The sequence below is a fragment of the Somniosus microcephalus genome, chromosome 13, assembly GCF_052327205.1.
Source record: "Somniosus microcephalus isolate GS21.2 chromosome 13, FLI_Smic_1.0, whole genome shotgun sequence".
In the NCBI taxonomy this organism is placed as follows: domain Eukaryota; kingdom Metazoa; phylum Chordata; class Chondrichthyes; order Squaliformes; family Somniosidae; genus Somniosus; species Somniosus microcephalus.
The window spans coordinates 85,675,882-85,698,998 of NC_140999.1; the positions used below are offsets into that span (position 1 = coordinate 85,675,882).

The 23,117-nt window shown below is 49.7% G+C and overlaps 1 protein-coding gene across 1 annotated transcript in view; it reads right to left on the bottom strand.

The window, feature by feature from the left end:
• The window catches only part of LOC147108460 (synaptonemal complex protein 2-like), a 298,366-nt gene extending 280,884 nt beyond the window's left edge, over positions 1 to 17,482 (bottom strand). The window contains exon 1 of the mRNA XM_086006041.1: positions 17,391 to 17,482. The gene's annotated coding sequence lies outside the window, so the exon portion shown is untranslated. The remainder of the gene's footprint in view (positions 1 to 17,390) is intronic.
• Between the last annotated feature and the right edge of the window lie 5,635 nt (positions 17,483 to 23,117).

Here is a 23,117-nt window from a genome sequence, read left to right on the forward strand (position 1 = left end):
CACTCCCCCCCTTCCCTCACACTCCCCCCTCCTCCTCACCTCACACTCGCCCACCCCTCCTCTCCCTCCACTCCCCCCACTTCCCTCACACCCACTCCCCACTCCTCTCCCTCACGCTCCCTCCTCCCCTCACACTCCTCAGCCCTCACACTCCCCCCTCCACTCTCCCTCACACTCCCCCCCCTCCTCTCCCTCACACTCCCCCCCCTCCTCCCTCACACTCCCCCCCCTCTCCCTCACACTCCCCACCCCTCCCCCCCTCTCCCCTCACACCTCTCACCCCCCCCTCCTCCACACACCCCCCCTCCCTCACTCCCCCCCTCCCTCACACTCCCCCCTCTCCCTCACACTCCCCCCCCCTCCCTCACACTGCCCCCCCCTCCCTCACACTCCCCCCCTCCCTCCACACTCCCCCCTCACACACTCCCCTCCCCCCTCCCTCCCACACTCCCCCCTCTCTCCCTCACACACTCCCCCCCTCCCTCACACTCCCCCCCTCTCCCTCACACACTCCCCCCCTCTCCCTCATACACTCCCCCCTCTCCCACACACTCCCCCCTCTCCCTCACACACTCCCCCCTCCTCTCCCTCACACTCCCCCCTCACACTCTCCCCCCCCTCTCCCCTCACACTCTCCCCCCCTCTCCCTCCCCCCTCTCCCTCACACTCTCCCTCCCCCTCACACTCCCCCCCCCCACACTCCCCCCTTGAGCTGAGCGGCGGCCGGCGCCGGGAGCGGGGAGAGCGGGCTCTCGCGGGGGCGGGCGGCGCAGGCGCGGTCAGTGCCAGTGGCGCGAGGCGGCCCGCGGGGAGCAGGCAGGGAAACCCCGCGGGCCGGCGGCCGTTAGCGAGTGGCTCACTTCGGGCGGCCCGCCCCGCGCTCCGGCCCCGACAAGTAGAGAGAGAGAGAGAGGGAAGAGGAGAGAGAGGGAAGAGGAGAAGGAGAGAGAGGGAAGAGGAGAAGGAGAGAGAGGGAAGAGGAGAAGGAGAGAGAGAGAGGGAAGAGGAGAGAGAGAGAGAAATTTTTTTGAGCTGCAGGCCTGCCTGCAGCGGGCCTGGAGAGCAGCCCCGAGTCCCCCCTGCGCGAGGGTGAGGAGGAGGGGGGGGGGGTTGCTGAACACAATATAAAACTCAAATAAATTGTTAATTAATTCCCTAACACATAATTCAAATATTTACCTTAGTTCCCTAACACACTGAAAGTGTGGGAAAAAAAATCGTGAAAAAATCAAGATGGCGGCCACTCACCTCGGTTCAGATCGATAAGGCCCGCCCCCACACACGCACCGATTGGTCGACCGTCAGGTCACCGAAGCGTAGGATTGGTCAATCGTCAAGTCACTCAACACTCAACTGTAGGATGGCACGCGCCAGGAACCCGCCGTACGATTGGTCGACCTCGATGTCACACGGTCGCTAATGAGATGCTAATGAGCGGAATGTTGAACGTTTTTTGGATACCGCGGGCGCGATTTTTGTCCCGGCCGAAACGTAAATACGCCTATGTAATCGTAAGCTTTCTTTTGACGTGACGCGCGCGTCGGTACGCTCTATAACTTTCAAACGTATAGAGAACAGACGGACAGACAGACAGACAGACAGAAGAGGTCTTATATATATAGAGATAGATAGATTAAAGAAGCTATATAAATATAACGTCCCAAGGCGCATCACAGGAGCGTTATAAAAAAAACAAAAAATTGACACCGAGCCATATATAAGGAGATATTAGGGCAGATGACCAAAGGTTGAACAGGTAGGTTTTAAGGAGTGTCTTAAAGGAGGAAGGAGAGGTGGAGAGGCGGAGAGATTTAGGGTGGAAATTCCAGAGCTTAGGAACTAGGCAGCTGAAGGCACGACCGCCAATGGTGTAATATTTAAAATCAGGGATGTTCAAAAGGCCAGAATAGGTGGAGCACAGAGGTCGGGGGATTATAGGGCTGGAGGAGATTACAGGAATAAGGAGGGGCGAAGCCATGGAGGGATTTGAAAACAAGGATAAGAATTTTAAAATTGAGGCGTTGCTTAACTGGGAGCCAATGTAGGTCAGCAATATTACAAAGGTCTTAGTGATAGAACGGTTATGAGACAGGAAGCTCAATTCGTGATCAAATATGACACCAAGGTTGTGAACAGACTTGGTCAGCCTTAGACAATTTCCGGGGAGGGTGATCAAATCAGTGGAAAAGGAATGGACTTTTTTGGCGTTGTAAGCTGCTGTACACGTAATAAACCGCTGCTACCGTGTGGAGATCCAAATTGCAAACGAATTGTGAGATAACAGACAGATTCAAAATGGAGGAGGTCAGTGTGTGAGGTCAGAAGACACTAACAGCATCCCAATAATGGATAATCAAGGGGCCACAGGGAGGGGGGAACTAAAGACAATCACTATCACGAAGGAAATAGTACTCGGGTAAAATAATGGGACTAAAAGATGACAAGTCCCCTGGACCAGATAGCCTGCATCTCAGGGTCTTAAAAGAAGTGGCTGGAGAGGTCCCAGCGGATTGGAAAACCGCAAATGCAAACCGAAAGGAGGGAGACAGAAAGCAGGAAGCTATAGACCAGTTAGCCTAACATCTGTCGTTGGGAAAATGCTGGAGTCCTTCATTAAGTAAGCAGTAGCACGGCATTTGGAAAATCATAATGCAGTCAAGCAGAGTCAGCATGGTTTTATGAAAGGGAAATCATGATTAACAAACTTGCTGGAGTTCTTTGAGGAGGTAACGAGCAGGGTAGACAAAGGTGAACCAGTGGATGTGGTGCATTTGGATTTCCAGAAGGCATTCGATAAGGTGCCACATAAAAGGTTACTGCATAAGGTAAGAGCTCACGGAGTAGGGGATAATATATTAGCATGGATAGAGAATTGGCTAACTAACAGAAAGCATAGAGTCGGGATAAATGGGTAATTTTTCGGTTGGCAAACGGTAACTAGTGGGGTGCCACAGGGATCAGTGCTGGGGCCTCAACTATTTACAATCTACATTAATGACTTGGATGAAGGGCCGAGTGTAATGTAGCCAAGTTTGCAGATGATACAAAGATAGGTGGAAAAGCAAGTTGTGCAGAGGACTCAAAGAACCTGCAAAGGGATATAGACAGGCTAAGTGAGTGGGCAAACATTTGGCAGATAGAGTATAATGTCGGAAAGTGCGAGGTTATACACTTTGGCAGGAAAAATAAAAAAGCAAATTACTGTATTATTTAAATGGAGAGAGATTATAAAATGCTACAGTTCAGAGGGAGCTGTGGGTTCTTGTGCATTAAACACAAAAAGTTAGCATGCAGGTACAGCAAAAAGGCAAATGAAGTGTTGGCCTTTATTTCAAAGGGGTTGGAGTATAAAAGCAGGGAAGTTCTGCTACAACTGTACAAGGTATTGGTGAGACCACACCTTGAGTACTGCGTACAATTTTGGTCTCCTTATTTAAGGAAGGATATACTTGCATTGGAGGCAGTTCAGAGACGATTCACTAGGTTAATTCCAGAGATGAGGTGGCTGACTTATGAGGAAAGGTTGAGCAGGCCGGGCCTATACTCATTGGAATTTAGAAGAATGAGAGGTGATCTTATTGAAACATATAAGATACTGAAGGGGCACGACAAGGTAGATGCAGAGAGGATGATTCCCCTTGTGGGGAAATCTAGAACGTGGGGGCACAGTTTTAGAATTAAGGGTTGCCCTTTTAGAACTGAGATGAGGAGCAATTTCTCTCAGAGGGCCATAAATCTGCGGAATTCTCTGCCCCAGAGAGCTGTGGAGGCAGGGTCATTAAATACATTTAAGGTGGAGATAGACAAATTTTTGCAAGATAAGGGAGTGAAGGGTTATGGGAAGCGGGTGGGGGAGTGGCTTTGAGCCCAAGATCAGCCATGATCTTATTGAATGGCAGAGCAGGCCCGAGGGGCCAAGTGGTCTATTCCAGCTCCTATTTCTTATGTTCTTATGTCTTATGTTCCTTTGTTTGTATGGATTCAAAATGGAGGAAGTCAGCATATGGTCCTTTGCTTGGAAGACTACATGGGCAGGAAGGGGAAGCACCCACACACATCACAGGGACATGGGCGTATCATGTAGAAGGAGCACCAATCAGGGAAAGTTGGGAGTGAAACTGACCTATCAGAGGGAGGCAGTTGAAGATATACGAGGGGGCCCATGAAGGAGGGCACTATAAAGGGGAGAGACAGAAACACGGAAATCAGAAGGACAAAGGGAGCTGTTTGAAATGGCTAGTCGACTTTTGCAGCCTACCACTTTTTCAGACTGATCGCCCGAGAAGTGTATGTATGTATGAAAATCAGACATAGAGCATATAAATTGCTAGAGTAAACTGTGGAGCATATAAATTGCTGGGGATAGTTTTATGTACGTTTGACTTATTAAACTGTGGGCATATACATTGCCGGGGGTATTTTTATGTACGGTCGAATTAATAAACTCTGGGCATATACATTGCCGAAGGTGCTTCTATGTACGCTTGAAGTTTTAAACTGTAGTGTGAATAAAGATCATTTTATTTATAACAAACTTATCTGTCACTGTTCCGCTTATTTGTAATTCTCGAGGTCCGAACAGTAGTAGGAGAAAGTCCTACAGCGTGAACCAAAGACAATGCTTCAGTCTTCCCGATATTTAATTGGAGGAAATTTCTGTTGGATATCAGACAACAGTCTGATAGTATAGAGATGGAGGGTGCGAGAGAGGTGGAGGAGAGGTAGAGTTGGGTATCATTAGCGTACATGTGAAAACACACATTGTGTTGCCAGATGATGTCACCGAGGGGTAGCATGTAGATGGGAAATAGGAAGGGGCCTATTTACACATAGCATAAGGAATATAACAAGCAAATTAGAAGCACAGATTCTGTTCAAAGGGTTCAACACAGTGGCCATTACAGACGCCTGGCTACAATCTCAACAAGTTTTGGTGAGCTGTTGAGGGCCGCACCACCAAGATGTGCAGCCGCGCAGTCACGCACCAATCACAAGGTCCCGCACAGGCCGCTCACCAGCGCCTGCCGCTAGAAGAGATACTCTGTATGCGTGGTCGCACAGCAAATTTAAAGGGACTGCGCATGAAAAAGAAATTCGAGGGAACATTGCATAAACATAAATTCAGACAGTAGTCAGCTACTATTTTAAATACACAAAATGTAGTGTAAAATAGTAAAATCTTCCATTATTAAATGAATGAAATGATTGCTTGATCGATTACGTGTTGTACTGAAAGTCTACGTGGCTCGGGTCTGCAGGGCCTTCGGCGCAAAACTGTTTAGTGTGCTGAGTACAGGAGCCCGAGGCTTCGCAAGGCCTGAATTACAATCTCGTTACCTGGAGTCCTTGTGCTCTGGGATCCACTCCCGTGTCTAAGATGGCGATGAGAACCCCCCTGCCGTCGTTCTCTTTAAAACTAAGAGTTGTCAGGGTTCAGGGTGGGATTTGTTCAGGGCTAGGAGTATGGGGTGAGTTCAGGGCTGGGAGTGTGGAGTGAGTTCAGGGCTGGGAGTGTGGGGTGAGTTCAGGGCTGGGAGTGTGGGCTGAGTTCAGGGCTGGGAGTGAGGGGTGAGTTCAGGGCTTGGAGTGAGGGGTGAGTTCAGGGCTGGGAATGAGGGGTGAGTTCAGGGCTCAGTGTGGGTTGAGTTCAGGGCTCAATGTGGGGTGAGTTCAGGGCTCAGTGTGGGGTGAGTTCAGGGCTGGGAGTGTGGGTTGAGTTCAGGGCTGGAAGTGTGGGGTGAGTTCAGGGCTCGGTGTGGAGTGAGTTCAGGGCTGGGAGTGTGGGCTGAGTTCAGGGCTCAGTGTGGGGTGAGTTCAGGGCTCAGTGTGGGGTGAATTCAGGGCTCAGTGTGGGGTGAATTCAGGGCTGAGTGTGGGGTGAGTTCTGGGCTCAGTGTGGGGTGAGTTCAGGGCTCAGTGTGGAGTGAGTCCAGGGCTGGGAGTGTGGGGTGAGTTCAGGGCTGGGAGTGTGGGGTGAGTTCAGGGCTCAGTGTGGGCTGAGTTCAGGGCTGGGAGTGTGGGGTGACTTCAGGGCTCAGTGTGGGGTGAGTTCAGGGTTGGGAGTGTGAGGTGAGTTCAGGGCTGGGAGTGTGGGGTGAGTTCAGGGCTCAGTGTGTGGAGTGAATTCAGGGCTTGGAGTGAGGGCTGAGTTCAGGGCTGGGAGTGTGGGGTGAGTTCAGGGCTGGGAGTGTGGCGTGAGTTCAGGGCTCAGTGTGTGGAGTGAGTTCAGGGCTGGGAGTGTGGGGTGAGTTCAGGGTTAAGAGTGTGGGGTGAGTTCAGGGCTCAGTGTGGGCTGAGTTCAGGGCTGGGAGTGAGGGGTGAGTTCAGGGCTGGGAGAGTGGAGTGAGTTCAGGGCTGGGAGTGTGGGGTGAGTTCAGGGCTGGGGGTGTGGGGTGAGTTCAGGGCTGGGAGAGTGGAGTGAGTTCAGGGCTGGGAGTGTGGGGTGAGTTCAGGGCTGGGGGTGTGGGGTGAGTTCAGGGCTCATAGAGTCATAGAGTTTTACAGCACAGAAAGAGGCCCTTCGGCCCATCGTGTCTGCGCCGTCCATCAATCCCTGTCCAGTCTAATCCCATTTTCCAGCATTTGGTCCATAGCCTTGTATGCAATGGCATTTCAAGTGCTCATCCAAATGCTTCTTGAATGTTGTGAGGGTTCCTGCCTCTACCACCCTTTCAGGCAGTGAGTTCCAGATTCCAACCACCCTCTGGGTGAAAAAGTTCCTCCTCAAATCCCCTCTAAATCTCCTGCCCCTTACCCTGAATCTATGCCCCCTTGTTATTGACCCCCCTACTAAGGGGAAAAGTTCCTCTTTATCCACCCTATCGATGCCCCTCATCATTTGGTACACCTCAATCAGGTCCCCCCTCAGCCTTCTTTGCTCCAAGGAAAACAACCCCAGCCTGTTTAGCCTTTCTTCATAGCTGAGGCGCTCCATCCCAGGTAACATCTTGGTGAATCTTCTCTGCACCCTCTCCAAAGCAATCACATCCTTTCTATAGTGAGGCGACCAGAACTGCACACAGTACTCCAGCTGTGGCCTCACCAGCGTTTTGTACAGCTCCATCATAACCTCCCTGCTCTTATATTCTATGCCTCGGCTAATGAAGGCAAGTATCCCATATGCCTTTTTAACCACCTTATCTACCTGTTCCGCTGCCTTCAGGGATCTATGTACATGTACACCAAGGTCCCTCTGACCCTCTGTACTTCCTAGGGTCCTACCACTCATTGTGTATTCCCTTGCCTTATTTGTCCGTCCAAAATGCATCACCTCGCACTTTTCAGGGTTAAATTCCATTTGCCACTTTTCCGCCCATCTGACCAACCCGTTTATATCGTCCTGTAGCCTGAGGCTTTCCTCCTCGCAATTTACCACCCCACTAATTTTCGTGTCATCTGCGAACTTACTGATCATACCTTTAACATTCTCATCCAAATCATTTATGTAGATCACAAACAGCAAGGGACCCAGCACCGATCCCTGAGGTACCCCACTGGACACAGGCTTCCAGTCACAAAAGCAACCTTCGACCATCACCCTCTGCCTCCTGCCACTCAGCCAGTTTAGGATCCAACGCGCCAAGGCACCCTGGATCCCATGGGCTCTTACCTTCTTGACCAGTCTCCTATGCGGGACTTTGTCAAAAGCTTTACTGAAGTCCATGTAAACCACATCCACAGCATTTCCCTCATCCACACACCTAGTCACCCCCTCGAAAAATTCAATCAGATTGGTCAGACATGATTTACCCTTGACAAAGCCATGCTGACTATCCCCGATTAATCCTTGCCTCTCCAAGTGGTGACTAATTATGTCCCTCAGAATTTTTTCCAATAATTTCCCTACCACAGATGTTAGGCTCACTGGCCTGTAATTCCCTGGTTTACCCCTGCTACCCTTCTTGAATAATGGTACTACGTTAGCTGTTCTCCAGTCCTCTGGTACATCCCCTGTGGCCAGAGAGGTTCTGAAAATTTGTGTCAGAGCCCCTGCAATCTCCTCCTTTGCCTCACACAACAGCCTGGGATACATCGCGTCCGGGCCTGGGGATTTATCCACTTTTTGGCCTGCTAAAACCGCTAGTACCTCCTCCCTCTCGATGCTAATATGTTCAAGTATGTCACAGTCCCCTTGCCCGATTTCTATGTCTACATCGTCTTTCTCCATAGTGAACACAGATGCAAAAAATTCATTTAAAACCCCGCCTACATCATCTGGCTCTACACACAGATTGCCACTTTGGTCCCTAATGGGCCCAACCCTTTCCCTGGTTATCCTCTTGCCCTTAATATACTTATAAAACATCTTAGGATTTTCCTTTATTTTGCTCGCCAGTGTTATTTCATGGCCCCTCCTTGCCCTCCTAATTTGTCTTTTAAGTATGCCCCTGCACTTTTTATACTCCTCTCGGGCTTCCTCCGTCTTTAGTCTTTTGTAATTGCCAAAAGCCCCCCTTTTTTTCCTAATGCATTTTTGTATATCCCTTGTCATCCAAGGTTCCCTTTGCTTGTTGGTCCCACCCTTGACCTTTACAGGAACATGTTGGCGTTGTACTCTCTCTATTTCCCTTCTGAAAGTCTCCCACTGTTTTGATGTGGATTTTCCTATAAGTAGTTGCTCCCAGTCCACTTTGGCCAGATCCTGCCTTATCATATTAAAATCGGCCTTCCCCCAATTTAGAACCCTTATTTCCGGGCCGTCTTTGTCTTTTTCCATGACCACCTTAAATCTCACCGAATTATGGTCACTGTCGCCAAAATGCTCTCCTACTGACACTTCCACCACTTGCCCGGCTACATTCCCTAGAATTAGGTCCAGTACCGCCCCCTCTCTTGTAGGACTTTCTACATGTTGGCTCAAAAAGCTCTCTTGGATGCACTTTAAGAACTCTGCACCCTCTAAGCCTTTCACACTCTGACTATCCCAATTAATATTGGGGAAGTTGAAATCCCCCACTATTATTACCCTATTATTTTCGCACTTCTCTGAGATTTGCCTACATATCTGTTCCTCTATCTCCCCCTGACTGTTTGGGGGCCTATTGTACACTCCCAGCAAAGTGCTTGACCCCTTTTTGTTTTTAAGTTCTACCCATATGGCCTCATTAGAGGAACCCGCTAATATATCAACCCTCCTTACAGCAGTAATTGACTCCTTAATTAATATTGCAACACCGCCTCCCCTTTTACACCCCCCACTGTCTCTCCTGAAGATTCTATACCCCGGAATATTGAGCTGCCAGTCCTGACCCTCCCTCAACCATGTCTCCGTGATAGCAACAATATCGTACTCCCATGTGTTCAACAACAACTTCAGTTCATCCACCTTATTTGCAAGACTCCTTGCATTAAAATAAATGCCTTCCAGCCCTGCCATATTCCCTTTTGCCTTCACATATTTGCTCTGCCTTCCCAGCTGACTTGTTTTTTCCTCCGTATTTGGCTGTAAATCACCCCCTACTATAGCTCCACTCTGTATCCCATCCCCCTGCCAAGTTAGTTTAAACCCCCCCCAACAGTGCTAGCAAACCTCCCCACAAGGATATTGGTCCCCCTCTGGTTCAGGTGTAAACCGTCCGACTTGTACAAGTCCCACCTTTCCCAGAAGCAGACCCAGTGATCCAGGAAACTAAAGCCCTCCCCACTGCACCATCCCTTTAGCCACGCGTTCATCTGTTCTATCTTCCTATTCCTATACTCACTAGCACGTGGCACCGCGAGTAATCCAGAGATTACAACCTTTGAGGTCCTGCTCTTTAATCTTCCACCTAGCTCCCTACATTCTTGCTGCAGGACCTCATCCCTCTTTTTACCTATGTCGTTGGTACCAATGCGGACCACGACCTCTGGCTGTTCACCCTCCCCCTCCAGAATGCCCTGCAGCCGCTCAGTGACATCCTTGACCCTGGCACCAGGGAGGCAACAAACCATCCTGGATTCACGTCTACGGCCACAGAAACGCCTATCTGTTCCCCTTACTATAGAATCCCCTACCACTATTGCTCTCCCACTCTTTTTCCTCCCTTCCTGGGCAGCAGGAGCACCCCCAGTGCCAGGAAGTTGGCTGCTGCTGCCTTCCCCTGGTGAGTCATCCCCCTCAACAGTATCCAAAGCGGTATACCTGTTTGAGAGGGGAATGGTCACAGGGGTCTCCTGCACTACCTGCCTGCTTCTATTGTTCCGCCTGGTGGTCACCCATTTCCTTTCTTCCTGTGCAGCCCTACCCTGCGGTGTGACCAACTCACTAAACGTGTTATCCACGACCCTCTCAGCATCGTGAATGCTCAACAACCCATCCACCCGCAGCTCCAGCACCTCAATGCGGTCTGCTAGTAGCTGCAGATGGATGCATCTCCGGCACACGTGGTCATCAGGGGCACCGGCAGCGTCCCTGAATTCCCACATAGAGCAAGAGCAGCATATCACGGGGCTGGGCTCTCCTGGCATGACCTTCCCTTTAATTAATTTAAATTAATTTACTATCACCAATTAAAGATATCACTAAGGCGCTTGTGTAGTCTACCAACAGTCCCTGCTATACCAGAAAAGACCCTAGTAACTATAAACTACAGAGTTAAAGTTTAAAAAAGAGAAATACTCACCAACCAATCACTTACCTGCTCCCTGGTGATGTCACACTCTGATTACTTTTGACCTCTCTCCTCTGCTGTTGATTTGGCAAGCCTCGCTGCTTGCGCCAGTTTTTATGCCGGGCTCCGCCTCCTGCTCCCTGGTCCGATCTGGTCTCGGGCGTTGCTGCTTGCGCCGGTTTTTATGCCGGGCTCCGCCTCCTGCTCCCTGGTCCGATTTGGTCTCGGGTGTTGCTGCTTGCGCCGGTTTTTATGCCGGGCTCCGCCTCCTGCTCCCTGGTCCGATCTGGTCTCGGGCCTCGCTGCTTGCGCCGATTTTTATGCCGGGCTCCGCCTCCTGCTCCCTGGTCCGATCTGGTCTCGGGCCTCGCTGCTTGCGCCGGTTTTTATGCCGGGCTCCGCCTCCTGCTCGCTGGTCCGATCTGGTCTCGGGCCTCGCTGCTTGCGCCGGTTTTTATGCCGGGCTCCGCCTCCTGCTCCCTGGTCCGATCTGGTCTCGGGCCTCGCTGCTTGCGCCGGTTTTTATGCCGGGCTCCGCCTCCTGCTCCCTGGTCCGATCTGGTCTCGGGCCTCGCTGCTTGCGCCGGTTTTTATGCCGGGCTCCACCTCCTGCTCCCTGGTCCGATCTGGTCTCGGGCCTCGCTGCTTGCGCCGGTTTTTATGCCGGGCTCCGCCTCCTGCTCCCTGGTCCGATCTGGTCTCGGGCCTCGCTGCTTGCGCCGGTTTTTATGCCGGGCTCCGCCTCCTGCTCGCTGGTCCGATCTGGTCTCGGGCCTCGCTGCTTGCGCCGGTTTTTATGCCGGGCTCCGCCTCCTGCTCCCTGGTCCGATCTGGTCTCGGGCCTCGCTGCTTGCGCCGGTTTTTATGCCGGGCTCCGCCTCCTGCTCCCTGGTCCGATCTGGTCTCGGGCCTCGCTGCTTGCGCCGGTTTTTATGCCGGGCTCCACCTCCTGCTCCCTGGTCCGATCTGGTCTCGGGCCTCGCTGCTTGCGCCGGTTTTTATGCCGGGCTCCGCCTCCTGCTCCCTGGTCCGATCTGGCCTCGGGCCTCGCTGCTTGCGCCGGTTTTTATGCCGGGCTCCGCCTCCTGCTCGCTGGTCCGATCTGGTCTCGGGCCTCGCTGCTTGCGCCGGTTTTTATGCCGGGCTCCGCCTCCTGCTCCCTGGTCCGATCTGGTCTCGGGCCTCGCTGCTTGCGCCGGTTTTTATGCCGTGCTCCGCCTCCTGCTCCCTGGTCCGATCTGGTCTCGGGCCTCGCTGCTTGCGCCGGTTTTTATGCCGGGCTCCGCCTCCTGCTCGCTGGTCCGATCTGGTCTCGGGCCTCGCTGCTTGCGCCGGTTTTTATGCCGGGCTCCGCCTCCTGCTCCCTGGTCCGATCTGGTCTCGGGCCTCGCTGCTTGCGCCGGTTTTTATGCCGGGCTCCGCCTCCTGCTCCCTGGTCCGATCTGGTCTCGGGCCTCGCTGCTTGCGCCGGTTTTTATGCCGGGCTCCGCCTCCTGCTCGCTGGTCCGATCTGGTCTCGGGCCTCGCTGCTTGCGCCGGTTTTTATGCCGGGCTCCGCCTCCTGCTCCCTGGTCCGATCTGGTCTCGGGCCTCGCTGCTTGCGCCGGTTTTTATGCCGGGCTCCGCCTCCTGCTCCCTGGTCCGATCTGGCTCCCTGGCTCAATGTGGGGTGGGTTCAGGGTTGGGAGTGTGAGGTGAGTTCAGGGCTCAGTGTGGGGTGAGTTCAGGGCTCAGTGTGTGGGGTGCGTTCAGGGCTCAGTGTGGGCTGAGTTCAGGGCTGGGAGTGTGTGGGGTGAGTTCAGGGCTGGGAGTGTGGGGTGAGTTCAGGGTTGGGAGTGCGGGATGAGTTCAGGGCTGGGAGTGTGGGGTGAGTTCAGGGCTCAGTGTGGGCTGAGTTCAGGGCTGGGAGTGTGAGGTGAGTTCAGGGCTGGGAGAGTGGAGTGAGTTCAGGGCTGGGAGTGTGGGGTGAGTTCAGGGCTGGGAGTGTGGGGTGAGTTCAGGGCTGGGAGTGTGGGGTGAGTTCAGGGCTGGGAGTGTGGGGTGAGTTCAGGGCTCAGTGTGGGGTGAGTTCAGGGCTCAGTGTGTGGGGTGAGTTCAGGGCTCAGTGTGGGCTGAGTTCAGGGCTGGGTGTGTGTGGGGTGAGTTCAGGGCTGGGAGTGTGGGGTGAGTTCAGGGTTGGGAGTGCGGGATGAGTTCAGGGCTAGGAGTGTGGGGTGAGTTCAGGGCTCAGTGTGGGCTGAGTTCAGGGCTGGGAGTGTTGAGGTGAGTTCAGGGCTGGGAGAGTGGAGTGAGTTCAGGGCTGGGAGTGTGGGGTGAGTTCAGGGCTGGGAGTCTGGGGTGAGTTCAGGGCTCGGAGTGTGGGGTGAGTTCAGGGCTGGGAGTGTGTGATGAGTTCCGGGAGAGGAACGACACAGCGCCGGTCTCTTTCTTTGGTATAACTAAGAGTCGTTGAGATGAGCAGCCATGACTCGACAGAGGAGGAACATCCAGTGCGCACACGCAGCAGCGCCCCCACCAGCGAACAATGATTTGGCGGGTTTTAGAAAAGTGCTTCACGGAGCCAGAGCAGGAGAGATCCACAGACAAACGTTAGGCCGGCTCCAAGACACAACAGAGAAGCAGATCTGTAGCCTACTCCCAGGCCACAGTAACCCTGAGCGAGCTCTCCTTGGGCCCCCCTTCCAAGACTCAGGCAAATGTGCAGCTCAAGCTCCAGCAGGCCGGATAGAATGAACCCCATGCTTTTGCCCACCATGCTATATCGGGTGGTGGAGAAGTAGGGCTAGATGTCATCAGCGTCCGTGGAAGCTGACTTCATGGCCCGTATTTTCCACTGCCTACAGGTGTGTATGCGCTGTGTACACACCCGTAGGGACATCAGAAATGCTTGTTTCAGCGCATGCGAAGCAGAACCTCCGCCTGCTGAAAACCCTTAGAAATATTTCGCCTGGTAAAAGCACATGTAAGGCCTGCTTTTGCCAGCATAAGAGTTTAAAAAAGTAAAAAAAAATGTTTTCACTCATTTATAATTTGAAAATACTTTTAAAAAAGGTAAGTTTATTTTTAGCCCTGTGTAAAAAACTTTAATTTTTTTTCAAAAAATTAAATTTTTATTTAAAATATTTAATGTAATTTTAACTGATTTTAAAAACATGATGGTTTTTTAAAAATTTATTTAATGTTTTAGTGTCTTTTTCGGGTGATCTCCATTCATATATTTGACAGGTCTATCTGTCAAAAGTATGAAGGGAGATTCCCTTCTATTCACATGATCCCAGGGAAGCTTGCGAACCGCTTGCGCCCCTGGGATACGTGGGCCCTGCACATTTCGACTGTGGAGAGGCCCAAAAGCGGAAGTGTCCGGACCTCGGGAGCCCTCCGGTAAGTTGGTAGATTTTTTTCCGATAGGAGGCATCCGCACGCAGGAAGCCTCCTATCGGAAATTATGGGCCCATGTCTTTGGATAATGACGCCATGGGTCAACAGATAGATGAGGAAGAGGAGAGGCCAAGGATAGATCCTTGTAGGGGCGAGAAGAAAGATAGACTTCCGTTTATATAGTGCATTTTGTGACCTCAGGATGTCCCAAATTACTTTACAGCGAATGAAGTAGTTTTTAAGTGTAGTCACTGTAGTCATGTAAGAAATGCGGCTGTCAATTTGCACACAGAAAGATCCCACAAACAGCAATGTGACAATGACCAGATCACCTGCTTCAGAGATGTTGGTTGAGGGACAAATATTGGCCAGAACACTAGGGAAAACTCCCCTGCTCTTCTTCAAAGTAGTGTCGTGGGATATTTTACGTACACCTAAGATGGCAGACGGTGCCTCGGTTTAACAAGAGTGACAAGGGTGGTGCTGACAAGGGTGGTGCTGTTGTTGTTTGGTGAACTGACCTCTACCGAGCGGAAGCTGAACGCCAACTCTCCGACACCTCCTCCTATCTCCACCTGGACCATGACCCCACTACCGAACATCAAACCACCGTTTCCAAGACTGTCACTGACCTCATCTCCTCTGGAGATCTTCCCCCCGCGGCCACCAACCTCATAGTTCCCCAACCCCGCACAGCCCGCTTCTACCTCCTTCCCAAGATCCACAAACAGGACTGCCCTGGTAGACCCATCGTTTCAGCCTGTTCTTGCCCCACAGAGCTTATCTCTTCCTATCTCGACTCTATCTTTTCTCCCCTTGTCCAGTCTCTTCCCACCTACATCCGCGACTCTTCTGACGCCCTCCGCCACTTTAACAGTTTCCAGTTCCCAACCGCCTCCTTTTCACCATGGACGTACAATTCCTCAACACCTCCATCCCCCACCAGGATGGTCTGAGGACGCTCCGCTTCTTCCTTGAACAGAGGCCCAACCAGTCTCCGTCCACCACCACCCTTCTGCACCTGGCTGAACTTGTTCTCACATTGAACAACTTCTCCTTTGACTCATTTCCTCCAAATTAAAGGTGTTGCTATGGGTACCCGCATGGGTCCTAGCTATGCCTGCCTTTTCGTGGGATATGTGGAACACTCTGTGTTCCAGTCCTACTCAGGTCCCCTCCCTCACCTCTTTTTCCGGTACATTGATGACTGTATCGGTGCCATTTCCTGCTCTCGCCCTGAACTAGACAATTTCATTCACTTTGCCTCCAATTTCCACCCTTCCCTCACCTTCACATGGTCCATCTCTGACTCTTCCCTTCCCTTCCTCGACTTCTCCGTCTCCATCTCTGGGGATAGGTTATTGACCAACATTCACTACAAGACTCCCACAGCTACCTGGACTACACTTCCTCCCACCCCGCCTCCTGTAAGGACTCTATTCCATTCTCCCAGTTTCTCCGTCTCCGCCGCATCTGCTCCGACGATGCCACCTTCCACACCAGTGCTTCCGACATGTCTTCCATTTTCCTCAACCGAGGATTCCCCTCTACCGTGGTTGACACAGCCCTCGACCATGTCCGTTCTATCTCCCGCACTTCTGCCCTCACCCCTGCCCCTCCCTGCCGGAACCACAATAGAGTTCCCTTTTCCCTCACCTTTCACCCCACCAGCCTCCACATTCAACGGATCATCCTCCGCCATTTCCGCCACCTCCAACATGATCCCACCACCAAACGAATCTTCCCCTCCCCTTTCAGCATTCCGTAGGGACCGCTCCCTCCGAGACACCCTAGTCCACTCCTCTATCACCCCCAGCACCCCTTCCCCTTGCACCTTCCCATGCAACCGCAGTAGATGTAACACCTCACAGAAACAGAGTCACAGAATCACAGAAACCCCACAGTGCAGATAGAGGCCATTTCGGCCCATTGAGCCTGCACCGACACATATCCCACCCGATCCCAGTATCCCCTACACCAACACATATCCCACCCTATCCCCGTAACCCCACGTATTTAATCCCCCTAACACTAAGGGTCAATTTATCATAGCCAATCAACCTAACCCGCACATCTTTGGACTGTGGGAGGAAACCGGAGCACCCGGAGGAAACCCACGCAAACACGGGGAGAATGTGCAAACTCCACACAGACATTCGCCCGAGGCCGGATTCGAACCCGGGTCCCTGGCGCTGTGAGGCAACAGTGCTAACCACTATGCCACCGTGCTGCCCTTATACCTCCCCCCTTCCCACTGTCCAGGGCCTCAAACACCCCTTCCAGGTGAAACAGCGATTTACTTGTACTTCTTGCAATCTAGTATACTGTATTCGCTGCTCACGATGCGGTCTCCTCTACATTGGGGAGACCAAACGCAGATTGTGTGACCGCTTTGCGGAACACCTCCGTTCAGTCCGTAAGGGTGACCCCGAGCTTCCGGTCGCCTGTCATTTTAATTCACTGCCCCATTCCCACTCGGACCTCACTGTCCTTGGCCTCTTGCATTGTTCCACGGAAGCTCAATGTAAACTCGAGGAACAGCACCTCATCTTCCGATTAGGCACTTTACAGCCTTCCGGATTCAATATCGAGTTCAACAATTTCAGATCATAACCTCGGCCCCTATTACATTTTCACTTATTTTTTTATCTACACCTTTGTTTTGGTTTCCCCCCCCACCTTTCCTTTTTTTTCTCTCTCCCACATGGCAGCTGTCTCCCATTCTGCCAGCGCATTTCACACCTAATCTAGAGTTGTCTTTTGTCTCCACTAGTCCTATCACCATCTCGTCTCATTTTGAATACCTCTTAATGTCTCTTCTCTTTTGTTCTCTCCCAGCCCGGCCTCTTAATCTATTTCATTCCCTGTGCCTCTTTAGTCTTGATAAAGGGTTTTGACCCGAAACGTTGACTCTAATTTCTCTCCACGGATGTTGCCTGGCCTGCTGAGTTTTTCCAGCATTTTCTGTTGTTACCTCGGTTTAACATCTCATTCGAAAGACAGCACCTCCAACAGTGCAGCGCTCCCTCAGTATTGCACAGACATGTCAGTCTGGATTATGTGCTCAAGACTTTGGAGTGGGGCAGAAATGCTGGGATAAATGAATTCACTTTTTAAAAAGCAAATCGTTGTAATTAATAAAATGTACAATTGTTCCAGTTTGGTCTAGTACATTTTTGGTCTATACCAGCTATTATCAAAAGCTATTGCAAAACTGGGAAGTTCTGCTGTAATTGAAGATCACTGCTAATATGGTGCTCAATGACTGGCAAACCTAGAGTGGACGTGTCCTTATAAGACACACCCGTACCCCGCCAGCCGGTGGTGTGAGTACATGATTTGGTTCCAGTGCTAACAGTGTGCATACACATTTTTCATTTATCAGAACTCACACAAAGAATCTAAATACAAAATATATTTCACCTCGTCCTTTCTCCAAGTATTCTATTCACCTGGTTGAGGAATCTTCTACAGTCCTAGAAATAACAATAAGTATTAAAATGTTGTCTCTTCCACTTTCAAAAAGTCGCATTTACCTTAAGGAAAGTTTGGATTGAGTTGAATGGCCTTGTCTCAACCAGACTTTCTGCTGATCATAAAATATTTTACATGGGCACCATACAATTTAAAAAATGTTCATCCAACCAATCAGGAAAACTATTAGAAACTTGCAAAGTGAAATTAACATAGTTTTAAAAATTATCTGATTATTTGTACTTTTTAGTAATGTAGAAATAGATTACTAAATTAGTGATTGCTGTCAAAAATATTTCAACCCTATTGTACATCAAAATAAGGGCTATTACTGTGAAGTGAGAGTAAAGATGTAGTGGAAACAATATACACAATAATACTAACTGTAAAAAAAAAATTCACAGCAAGGATGTCCAATTTTCCAATTTTTATTTTCTTGCTTAGGATAATAGTTCGTTCTGTAAATGAACTTAAAGCCAGCTTATAAATAAGGCTAGAGATCTGTCAATGAGTAACGCCCCATTATAGGTCCCATGATTTTACAACCTACCATGAAGAAAGTGATTTTTCACAAATACAGCATTATTTTCAAAATCCAGCCACATTTGACGGAATCAAGAGAAAGAGCACGTTGGCGCCCTCAGAGTCAAGGTGCTGCTGTAGCAACAGTTTGAAGTTGGCTCACAAATTTGCTCAGCGTTAAAACTGACATATTAGCTGATTTCCCAGTGCTGATCCTGATGGCCAAATCTTGCCCAGACGGAGGTATTTCTCTGATCTAAAACATCCTTTAGAAAATGATAGCAAGCACTTCAGGTGCTCCAGCACTCAAGAAATTAGCTGAGGGAAGTTGGAGCTCTGTCAGAGGCAGCATCTGTCAGTCACACCCAAGCTGTCTGTTAGGTTAAACTGAGGGTCTGGAAGCGAATTTTCCCAACACAAAAGTGCCCTGTGATTAAAAACAAGGAAACTGGGGACTCTTCCAAAACTCACTAAATTCAGGTATAATGCCAAAGGACTGGAAAGCATTATTAAAAAAGGGAGGAACGGACAATAAAGTAGCTAAAAGCAAATGAATCTAACATTAGTAATGAGAAATTTGCAGGAATCCTTTATTAGGGTGTGATGAAATAACTCTGTGTTTTGGATTGTCTGTTGTACTTGTTAATGTCTGGAATGTTTTACAGGTGTAACCACTAATGTTCCTCCCTAGCTCCGCCTTTATGGATCCTCCTGATTGGTGTGAGTCTTATTTACAAGAGCTGGGTTTTACTCATAAGGGCTGGGTCGGTGATGAATGATGGTTGCCCTGTGTTAACTTCCATGATTCTTACTTAATAAAAGCCTTTAGTTTTAAGTTTTAACCTCATGGATTCAGGCAGTTATTTGGCACATCAATTTTATTAAGTAACAACTTTGGAAGATGGATCAATTTTTGAAACCAGAGCGTCTGGATATCGATCCCCATTCGGCAGATGCGTCGAAGAAATTTTCGCATTGGCTTCGATGTTTTGAATACTTCATCGCATCGATCGATCCGACGGTTAACAAGTTAGGTCTTTTAACCAACTTGGTAAGTCATCAAACTCACTCTATATTTAAAGATATTACTACGTATGAAGAGGCCCGTGCAGCTCTTAAGGCCCAGTACCTTAAGTCGGTTAACGAAGTATACGCCAGGTATCTTTTGTCTACTCGCAGGCAATTACCCGAGGAATCCCTGGATGATTTCCTGCAGGATCTTAAGGCTTTGGCTAAGGATTGCAACTACAAGGCTGTCTCTGCCATATTGTATCAGGAAGAAGCCATCCGCGATTCTTTCATATCTGGCCTTTGATCTAATTATATTAGACAGAGACTCCTCAAGAATGACTCGTTAGTTTTAAAAACAGTCGTTGTTACGGCTCGATCGTTAGATGTAGCCCAGAAGAATTTAGAAGTGTATGCATCAGCCCATGCGTCTCTCTCAGCCTCGTGTGTTCTGAGTATGGAGGCATCCATAACGCCAATGGAGCCTCCACTTAATTCTACTGCTGCGGCTGTACCTCATGGGTCTAAGTGTTATTTTTGTGGCCAATCTAAACACTCCAGGCAAAGATGCCCAGCCAGAGAGGCTACTTGTTTTAAATGTAAGAAACGGGGACATTTTAGTAAAGTGTGTAAGGGTAATCCTGTACCTGATGTCTTCTCTGCTGCCGCCTATTGTTTTACTCTAGCCTCGGTTACGGTTGACCAGACCATACCGTGTTCCTTGTCGAAATCTATGATGGACATTAAGATTAATGGTCGTCCTACTGGGTGTTTGATAGACTGTGGCAGTACTGAAAGTTTTATACATCCCACCTTGTTAACTCCTGTTCATTGAAGGTGTATCCTACTCGAAGTGAAATTGTGATGGCGTCCAAGTCCCTTACTGGATATTGTAAAGTCAAATTGACCGTTAAGGATACGGAGTATAAGGACTTTAAACTCCTTATATTACCTCAGTTGTGTGTGAACTTAATTTTAGGCTTGGACTTCCAGTGTCAGCATGAGAGCGTTGCCCTTAAGTATGGTGGGTCTCAGCCTCCACTCACAGTCTGTGGCCTTTCTACTTTAAAAGTAAGTCCGCCTTCTTTGTTCGTGAACCTTGCTTCTAATTGTAGACCTATAGCGACTAAGAGTCGACGGTATAGTTCAGAAGATAAAACATTTATAAAAGAGGAAGTGGAAAGGCTTCAACGGGAGGGCATCATCGAACACAGTAATAGCCCGTGGCGTGCCCAGGTGGTGGTGGTTAAAACTAATGAAAAGAAAAGACTTGTGGTCGATTATAGCCAGACTATAAACTTGTATACCCAATTGGACGCCTATCCTTTGCCTCGTATTTCTGAGATGGTGAACCAGATAGCTCAGTATCGCGTGTTCTCCACCATTGATTTAAAGTCTGCCTACCATCAACTCCCTATCAAAATAGAAGACCGACCTTATACGGCCTTCGAAGCTAATGGGCGCCTGTACCAATTTCTTAGGGTGCCCTTTGGAGTGACGAATGGGGTATCCATCTTCCAACGGGAGATGGATCGTATGGTGGATGAATACGCGTTAGAAGCAACATTCCCGTACCTGGACAATGTTACTATCTGTGGGCGCGACCAACTGGAGCATGATCAAAATCTCGCGAAGTTCCTAGAGACGGCAAAGCGGTTAAACCTGACCTACAACGAAAACAAGTGTACCTTCAATACTACACGTTTGTGTATTCTTGGTTGCGTTGTGGAGAATGGGGTAATCGGGCTGGATCCTGAAAGATTATGCCCACTTAAGGAATTACCTTTGCCTCACACTGTAAAAGCTTTAAGGTGTCTGGGATTTTTTTCGTATTATGCCCAGTGGGTGGCTAGCTACTCAGATAAAGTCCGCCCTCTTATTAAGTCGACGTCTTTTCCGCTATCGGTGGAAGCTCAGGAGGCTTTCTGTAATATCAAACGGGACATTGAGAAGGCAGTGGTATGTGCCGTGGATGAGAAGATCCCTTTTCAAGTGGAAAGTGATGCATCTGATTTTGCGTTGGCAGCAACTCTTAACCAAGCTGGTAGACCAGTAGCTTTCTTCTCTCGTACATTGCAAGGACCAGAAGTTCGACATTCTTCAGTGGAAAAGGAGGCGCAGGCGATTATCGAAGCAGTCAGGTATTGGAGACATTATCTTGCTGGCCGACGTTTTACGCTTATTACTGACCAGCGATCTGTGGCCTTTATGTGCAACACTAAGCAGAGAGGCAAGATCAAAAATGATACGATTTTAAGATGGCGAATAGAACTGTCAACATATGACTATGATATTCAGTACAGGCCTGGAGTATTTAATGAGCCATCGGATGCTTTGTCACGAGGAGCATGTGTTAGTCTAGATATAGATAAGCTTCAAAGTCTCCATGATGCACTCTGCCACCCTGGAGTTACCAGAATGAATCACTTCATTAAGTCCCACAATTTACCCTACTCTATTGAGGAGGTCCGGACAATGACCAGAACCTGTCGTGTTTGTGCTGAATGCAAACCCCGCTTCTATAAGCCATCCGAGCCAGCTTATCTTATTAAAGCAACTCGACCATTTGAGCGTTTGAGTCTCGATTTTAAAGGTTGCATCGAGTGACCGTAATGTCTATTTTCTTAATATTATAGACGAGTACTCTCGGTTCCCTTTTGTTATTCCCTGTCCGGATGTGATCAGTGCTGTTGTAATTAAATGCTTCTGCCAACTGTTTTCTTTGTTTGGCATGCCTAACTATATACATAGTGATAGGGGTTCTTCCTTTATGAGCGAAGAACTGCGACAGTTTTTGTTATCAAAAGGGATTGCAACGAGTAGAACTACCAGCTATAACCCTCGTGGTAATGGGCAGGTCGAGAAAGAAAATGCGACAGTGTGGAAGGCTATCGTATTGTCTCTGAAGTCGCGAGGCCTGCCGACCTCTTGCTGGCAGGATGTCCTGCCAGACGTGCTGCATTCCATAAGGTCTCTTTTGTGTACAGCGACGAATGCCACCCCTCATGAAAGGATGTTTAGCTTTCCAAGAAAAGCTACTAATGGAGTATCGTTACCCACATGGTTGACGACCACGGGCCCTGTGCTATTGTGCAGACATGTGAGAGGCCACAAGACTGATCCACTGGTGGAGGAAGTACAACTCCTTCATGCTAATCCCCAGTATGCGTACATTCAATATCCGGATGGGCGAGAGGATACGGTCTCTATTAAAGATGTTGCACCTGCTGGAGCTCAAAGAGTTCGACTCTGAGAGTAGAGTTCTCAATCGTGATATTGGACCTTCAAAGACACAAACCCTCAGTGTGGAAAACACTGATGATTCTGGGAATTCGGATGAACCGGAGTTGGTACTCCGGGGGGAGCTTCGGCAAGAGTTACGTCGTTCCCAGAGGACTATCAGACCTCCTGACAGACTGAATCTATAGCAGGGGGTGAATGTGATGAAATAACTCTGTGTTTTGGATTGTCTGTTGTTGTACTTGTTAATGTCTGGAATGTTTTACAGGTGTAACCACTAATGTTCCTCCCTAGCTCCGCCTTTATGGATCCTCCTGATTGGTGTGAGTCTTACTTATAAGAGCTGGGTTTTACTCAAGGGCTGGGTCGGTGATGAATGATGGTTGCCCTGTGTTAACTTGATGCCATGATTCTTACTTATTAAAAGCCTTTAGTTTTAAGTTTTAACCTCATGGATTCAGGCAGTTATTTGGCACATCACAGGGACAGAGTAGGAGTGCACTTGGAAAATTATAAGCTGATTAGCGAGACTCAACACTGTTTGTGGAAGCTAGATGGGTTTAATTATAGCCGAGAGTCATAGAGTCATAAGGCTGAAAATTCAGTAGGGTTAGCGCCCCATTTGAGGCGCTAGAGGGCCTAGCGCAGGAGTTATGGCCGATTTGTAAATTCAGTGGGGCCCTGCCATCGGCGTTAGACCAGTTGCGCTGCGTCGGCACCGATGACGTCATCGGTGTGCGCAGCGTCCCGGTTGCCGTGGTGACGGGCCCCAACGCCGAAATTGAGTTGCGGCCGCCTCGCCCGTGGCAGCCGCAACTAACGATGTTTCAGCAGAGTCCTACGCGAGTTAGCGCCGGCGCATTAAGGTCGCGCGGCGGCCGGCCGCTTTCCCGCCGGCTGCCTGCC